The sequence below is a fragment of the Anoplophora glabripennis genome, unplaced genomic scaffold (assembly GCF_000390285.2).
Source record: "Anoplophora glabripennis isolate ALB-LARVAE unplaced genomic scaffold, Agla_2.0 scaffold815, whole genome shotgun sequence".
Lineage (NCBI taxonomy): Eukaryota > Metazoa > Arthropoda > Insecta > Coleoptera > Cerambycidae > Anoplophora > Anoplophora glabripennis.
In genome coordinates, this window is record NW_019416961.1 from 193,045 (window position 1) to 201,117 (window position 8,073).

The 8,073-nt window shown below is 30.2% G+C and overlaps 1 protein-coding gene across 4 annotated transcripts in view; it reads right to left on the minus strand.

Annotated features, from left to right (window-relative positions):
* LOC108912632 (chromodomain-helicase-DNA-binding protein 7) overlaps positions 1-6,433 on the minus strand; it is a 102,486-nt gene extending 96,053 nt beyond the window's left edge. For 3 of the 4 annotated variants that reach the window (XM_018717930.1, XM_018717928.1, XM_018717926.1), the window contains exon 1: positions 6,232-6,433. The gene's annotated coding sequence lies outside the window, so the exon portion shown is untranslated. Of the gene's footprint in view, positions 1-5,910; positions 5,967-6,231 lie in introns of those variants that run through there. The other variant, XM_018717927.2, reaches the window with a different exon arrangement.
* Positions 6,434-8,073: the final 1,640 nt, after the last annotated feature.

The following is an 8,073-nucleotide window of genomic DNA, read 5'->3' on the forward strand; positions in this document are numbered from 1 at the left end:
AATTAATATATATATGGGACGTTCTTTATCAAACAGAACAAAGCTCTGCCCAAAATTTGAGCAAATGGATTTTAATGATCTTGGGCTTAAAATGGTCGTTATTGAACCCTCTTCATGGGCCAGGTGGCCTTTTCAAAAAATTCAAAATGGCGGCTCAATACGGCTGCCGGAAATCATGGAAAATTGAAGGTTTTGAAGTAAAGCGTTAGCTAAAAATTAAAAATGCTTCAGAATTCAATGGGTTATAGGTGCAAAATGTTTGTTATTAACAGGCCTAAAGAGTTGAATAGGTAGGTAGGCGAAATCCAACATGGCGGATCCAAGATGGCGTCTGAAACTGAAAAACCATCGAAAATTGATAATCAAGACCAAAACTTATGATTTTACCGTTTAAACTCCTTATTCTGATCTCAAATGCTATAATTTCAGTACATATTTCACGTACGGATTTTTAGAAATGGACAATCCAATATGGCGGTACTTATAGCTAGCTACTTTCAAGTAAAATTAGAACAAATAAAACTTTTGTGCCTTTTTTTGAGTTTTTTCGTAGATTAAAAGACCAAAAACTGATAAAATCAGGTGTATTTTTCCGGGGCGTAGGTATACATATATAAAGTTTTACATAAATTCACATTTGAGAAAAAGGTAGTCAGACGAATCTTTCCATAATTATGCACCTCTAATTATTGAGAAATTAGTGCAAGATATGGTTAAGTTAGTAATGTATGGAGGGCTTAGAAGCCAATCAGTGTAAGTCACTTTTCTCTGGAAATTGAGTTATGTATTGAAGGCTTCTTCTTAAAGTTGAAACGTATAAAATGTATGAATGTATGAAATCTTATATCTCAATAAAAACAATTATTAGTATCTTTACGGGAATCTTTATTTTATTACAACGTTTACAAATAGCCAATTTTCTCATTTTCTATATTCAGTGACTTACACTGATTGGCTTCTGAGCCCTCCATATGTTAAACCCTATAACTGTTTAATATTGTACGTTTTATGTAATTCTAGTCTTTTCATCCAAAACTAAAAAATTTTATTTTATTTCCTTCCCCAGCTACTGTGTTTTCGTAACAACAGAAAACAAGCCTTTTCAGTGACAAGTATATGTATCGGTAAAATGTTACCGGTGTAGCCTGTTATGCACATTTTTACCAAAATAGGGTGATTACATTAAACAATTCTTAATTTCAGAATAACATTAAAAAAAATCATGTGATGTCAGATAACTTATGTATAACTTTAAGTGGGGGCTAATTTTTGAAGGTAATAGTATATCGAGTAGTATATGTTCTTCAGAATATTAATCTGAAATAACTTTTATCAGAAAAATAGTCTCTACAATGTTTTTTAAACTGCACTTAAGTTTGTGTAGGCTGCCAATGAGTAGCACCTGGATCAAAGTTGTATCAGTGTTGCTACTAGTTATGCTTTCAGACAAACCGTATAAAATACAGTGACATTGCTTTTGTATGACTTTGTGACATGTTATTTTAACATTGTATTTTTTTATATCAATGTGGATGAAGAACCAAACAAAATACACATTTTCTAATGTTTTTAAAAATACACTTTTTTGCATGATTCATTAAATATTAACTTATATTGGTATATGGATAGACATACATTACCAATTGTAAATAAAACTAATTTATGTTTTAAAATAATTATTTTCGTTATTTTATACAATGTCCATAATAAATAAAAATACTCATCTCATAGATTCAAAATAAATTTTAAAATAATTTCAGGTTTTTAATAGAAAGTATTTACTAGTTTTTTTAAAGCACTGTATTTAGTTTGCAAACATCTGCGCCACTGACCTCTAACATTGACTTAATTTAAGTGAACTATACCACGGCCACCTAATATATTCCAATAAAGTAAACCATTGTATGCAATCTCGGTGTGATCATGAAAATAGACAGATTTAGTAAAGTTAAGGCAGGTACCATTAAAAAGTTATAAAATTCCAAATTAAATACGTTGTGTTTTTACCTTTTTTTTTTCCTTATTCAACCACTTTGTCATCCGAATCTATGCTAGAAATTTTAAATTAATCCAAAACAACATAAAATAGTAATAAAAACCGGGAATGAGATATACAAAGTAAAAACTATTATATGCTGTGAAGTCAGGTCCTTTATGAAAGTGGGGATTGCCGTTCAATCTGTTGTAACCAATACTTTTGCAGCAGCACATGCTTCACCACTGTTTTACACGATGGAAATATGTAAGTTGACTTTACACCTGATATGTATATGTTAACAGGGCAAAAAACAAACAGCCAACGATAATTCGATGAAACAAGAATGGCTGAATACATCATAGCTTCATACTAAACCAATTTTTTTTTTTTTTCAATTTCTTATTATATACATGTTACAACTGACATGTGTATCACTGTGTCCTTTCATCATATGGACAAGTGTACTTTTTAAAAGTTGTGAAGCAGTGATTAGTTCTCAGAGAGTTATTTGTTTATTCATGAATATAAGTAACCAAAAAATGGTACTGCTTTTTTTTCTATTATCACGTAACATGTGCTTACGTGATGTAAAAAATATAAGCCTACCACTTTGCACGTATTTACATCTGTAGGACATATTATACAGGGATGGCCAGTAGTACGGAATAAAATTCATATCTTTTGAATGAGTAAATTTTTTTGAAAACGCCAAAACACGTTAACTGATTTTGATTTTTTCCCATCTTTCAGTTATATAATAATTAATTTTTCTTCAACCCCCTAACCCCCAGCTACCCCTACTTTTTTTTTTCAAATGGAAACATAAGGCATTAGGGGGCTCGTTGAAAAGCTTATAGAAAACTGAATCCAGCCATACCAAATAAACAAGTTTCATTTTTTCAATAGCAAGGTTATTAGGGTTGTATAAAACACCTACTTAACAAGTGAAATAAAATTTAATTATCTTCAGTGTTATCCTCCATGAATTTGCACAGAATAAAATAAATAATTTGAAACTGTACCTATCACTGCTAACGCAAAAAAGATATATTTTTTATGTTGCGTTTTTTTGGTACCACTTACTTGCCAGGCTTTCTNGGAGATGCATAATTTACCAGCTGAAGTCATTCAGAATGCTGTGGACAGCTTTTACTATCGTCTTGGAGAATGCCAAATAGTGAATGGAGGACATTTTCAGCATTTGCGACATTGAGTTTATTTTTGTAAATTATCTAGTTGTTTCAATTTCTAAATGAAAAAAAAAAAACTTGTTTATTTGGTATGGCTGGATTCAGTATTCTATAAGCTTTTCAACGAGTCCCCTCATGCCTTATGTTTCCATTTGAAAACAAAAAGTAGGGGTAGCTGAGGGTTAGGGGTTGAAAAAAATTAATTATTATATAACCGAAAGATGGGAAAAATCAAAATCAGTTGTGTTTCGGCGTTTTAAAAAAAATTAACTCATTCAAAAGATATAAATTTTATTCCGTACTTCTGGCCATCCCTGTATATATTGCCATTATGTCACGTATTTCATACTAGTCAGTAGTCATGTGTTACATCACAACAGTATTCACTTTCCCAGAAATTATAAACACAAACAGCTTCACGAAACTCATCTTGTCCACGAGTTTCAAATCCACTCTTTTCTTGATTTGCACATCTCGCAGATGAGTTTGGTCGACCTGTTAAGTATTAAAGCCGCAGAAGCTGGGCTTATTATTAGTACAGAATGTAGAAAGCATCTAAAGAATATTATAAAATATATATTTATATGTACCATTAAATATATGTGAAGTCATAGACTTTCATCATTGCTGTCACATGTCATAGCACGTCCTGTGACGTCTTTGCCTTTGGGGCAGACGTATGTTATTCGTTTAAACCCGTTGCATTTGTATTTGTGACTGATTTGTTAAGATGACCATGATCACTAAGATTTTTTTCACTTTTTCACTCTTATTATCAAAAATCTACGTAACCTCAATCAGCATCAATTGAAAAATTCCAGCATATCAAATTTCATGAATTTATAATACAGGATATTTTTTATATGGGTTTAAAGTTTCAAATTTATTAAGCTTCTGCTTAAATTTAAAAACCTAGGAGGCATTGAAAATAATTGATGATAAAAAATGTACCAATTATTTACTCTGCTGATTAATTGATACATAATGTTCATGGGCCTAAAATTGTAAAATATTATGTCCTGTTAAAATTATGAAAACAACTTGTTTTTCTGTAAAATAAGTATAGGCAGTTATTAAAATAATTTTCTTTTTATTATTAATGAACTTATGACAGTTTGTATTATTTAAATTTCTCCATGTTTTTAAGTAATGCACCCCTCAATTTCTTACTGTTGGTGTATATGTGTATGTATTCATTTTAAATATACAAATTCATACGAATCCTCATGCATTCATCACACTAATTCCATGAACTTTTTAGTGAAATATATTGAACTGACACGAATTCTCCAAAAATTATATGAACTTGAGATAACATGAATGCTTAACATAAATTCCGTACTTTTCAACATTTTGGCGCTGTACTGTAATAATTTTTATACCTCCTAAATTAAAAAAAAAATGAAAATTTAATACAAACTTATTATAATACAACTCTTAAATTGCTGTTGTACCAAAAAGTATCAAACAGTAACTTTTTGCCGATTTTGCAGGAATTCAAATTTCTAAAAAGCAACATTAAAATAATATTACTACTGTGTAAGCTTGGTAAAGGAACCACTGATTACCGGATGAAGAAAAAATGTCCTGCTTTTTTTAAAGATTTATTTTACTAAATTCATTATTAATTCCTAAGTTCATTATTTATTTTTAATTCCTAAAAATCCTAATCTATAACCTCAATAAATATAATTTAATCAGACGTTTAAGCAATGATGTACATATTTCTAAAGCGAGGTACATTTAGTCGCAAATTCGCAAATTCGCAAATTGCGAATATTGTTGTGATTGGCTAATTTAATAGAGATCATACACTGTTACTTAAATGAGTATCAGAATCAACGACCTATCAGAATAATATTCAGTTTCAGTAATTCGCGATTGTATGAACTCAGTTTAAGAAAATCCAAAATTGTTAGGTTTTCTAAAAATATGCTGTTAGATGGTACCTAGGTGTTTCTAGTATCATTATTTAATATTTATAGTTATTTAACGGCGACTCTAAATACCTAATACAAACAGTAAAAACAAAAAAAAAAATTTTGTAGAAGTAATTAAAACCAAAGGGGAAAAGCTATACGCTTATGTGTAAAAAAAAACATGAGCTGTACAACTTTTCACCCCCCGGCCCCAATCAGTCAATAGAAAGAGAAAGAAATGGCAAACAAGAAGAAAAGCTGAAAATGTTTAACAATAATTAGTATGATATTCATATAATATCCAATTAAAATCAATACACATTTGACCTAAAAATTAGATACTTATACACTTTCATATGAAATCATAAAATAATAAACATATATTGTAGAACATCCGCAAAACATGTATTTAACATGAATTGCAGTTTGCAGTACACTGATGGGAACAGAAATGGAAGATACAAGGTAATTACAAAATTGATTAGCGGCAGGCAGGCAGAATGTTTGTAACCGAACAATATCTAGAAATATTCGTTTCGTAATATTGTAGATGGCCTTACACTAATTAATTACTGTTGTTTAATGACGTGACGCTGCCGGCTGACTACAATGATAAGAAATCGTCCGTCAACTTATCAATATAGCCGGCTAGGGAACAATGAACCTTACCGACCGCCATTTGAGATGTCCACCGCTTGGGCGCTTAGCGTTCTAAATTAGCGACATTGCGGTCTCCATCAAAGGTCGCAGCTTCCTCCCGCAACCCCTAACTATTGTTTAAATGCCCTACTACTAACAAAACAGGATTCAATTGTTCACTTACTGTTTATAAAATTTATTTGGAATGTTACACACAAATTTTTAGAACACATACATGCACTACACTAGTCGTAATGAGTGAAAAGATATTTAATTGGTTAGAATAATACAGTTCAGTATTTAGTTGTCGAAATACAACCAATCAGGTGATATCTTATACAGAAATGTTGATTTCCAACTAGCCAATAGAATTCTAGATTTGCATAAATTGCAGTGAAAAAATATGACAAAGCCGTAAATTGGCAAAAATTATTCTATTTCAGAAAATACAATTAATGCACACTGTGAAATTTTTATCACGTTGAATTACAAAACAATGACTTACCATGGATACCGTCGATCTGTGCACGATTTTTTACACTATTTTAACACTTTGTTTCACCCTTCCGTAAACAATACTATATTAAAAATCACATTTGCATCAACTAAATATTACCTATTGTTAGATTAATACTGTTTATAAATATAAATCTAGTTGATTAAATTTTGTGTACAAACTGCACGTACAAATGAGACTCCATTTTACCATTACGCTTGTGATTGACTATGCTGCCCCCTGCAATTTATTCGCGCGAAATTTAAAATTAGTAAAAAGTAATTTGTGCATAATGAATACATCAATAGGCTTATATTTTGGTATTAGACAATAATGCAACTGTATGTACAATTTTAAAATGTATCTTATGTAAATTTATTCCATAAGATGGCATTTAAAATTAGAATGTTACAATTTCCATTTCCATTTCCAATTTATCTTTTTCTGTTGAGAAATATAATAGGTATTAGGTACCTATCTATCTTTCTTTTACCAATAAACTTCATAATTAGTTACTCTTTTAAAAAACAATAAAAACATAACGGACTATAGTGCAGGATGAATGATGATGATTCTAGATTTCCAAAATTGGTAATTAATCTAGATTTAATTATTTTATTATTCCACATTGACTTCACATTGTGTTATTTAATCGAAAAAAATGCGTACCTCGGTACCAAGGTTTATTAACAATTAATTAAGACACCATTTACAAACTTATTAGAAAATGTCATTCTTTACACGTAGGTAGGTATATAGGTACCTACTTGATATGTCAAATGTTTAAGAAAGTTATGTAGTGTAGGTACTATTTTCTTAATGTTGGAAACAGTGCTGTTTTATATCGCGCTTAAATATGATACAAGATACAAGCCTGTAAGTTCTTTATTTTTTGGCCGATATCAAAATTTTTATTTTATAATGTGGGGTAAAAAAAATATCTAACTGTGATACTGCTCCGTTTTTATTAATACGGCCCTGTACAGTGAAAACGGTGAGACTTAGACCCTTTGCTTTATAAGGCAATTCTGAATTATTTATTGTTTTATTTGTGGTTAAAGTTTGATTTGCTCGAACTGAAATACCCTGTATATATTTTGTAACTGCAAAACTGTATACCATATTTTTATACCATTTTTGACACGAGACATGAGTGCTTTAAAAAACATATTTTGACCTTTGTCATGCAAGATGTCATAATCCGTGTCATTAGGTATTGGTTTACTATATAATATTAAGATTTTATGGTAATAAAATTAAGATTATATATGTAGGTATCCCGTTAAACTTTTAAAATACCATACAAATTTACAAATTAAGAATATGAAAATATTGATTTCGTTTACGATTTTGCAGACGGTAATTCAAGAGAAGCAGTGAAGGAATACCAAAATGCCAACCATTGTTTTGAACACAGTGGTTCCCATTTTGAACCGTATACCTATCTGATTCAGTTTAATAAATCTGTTCTAATGAACTGCAGCTATGACATTGCAATGCAAATCACTTTCTTGAGAAGGGTTCGAGTTAGTGACATCTACCAAGAATGCCTTTTTTTGCATAAAATAGTTTAAAATTTCATGATTTTAACAAGAAAACCAAGCATACACGCACCACATTACTGCTTGAAAATTATAGACACACATGAATAATGTACCTAATTGTAAACGGTTTGTTATGAATTTAAGCGTAAATATTAAGTGATTTTTAAATTTCAAAAAAAGTAACGTAGCCGGCGGCGTTGTTTTATATGTAAATAGATAAGTTGGCTGGCTACTTTATGAAAATTTGTTTTTATAATTTTTAATATTCATAAACCAAGTAGGAACAATTTTGTTAATTATTAGGTAA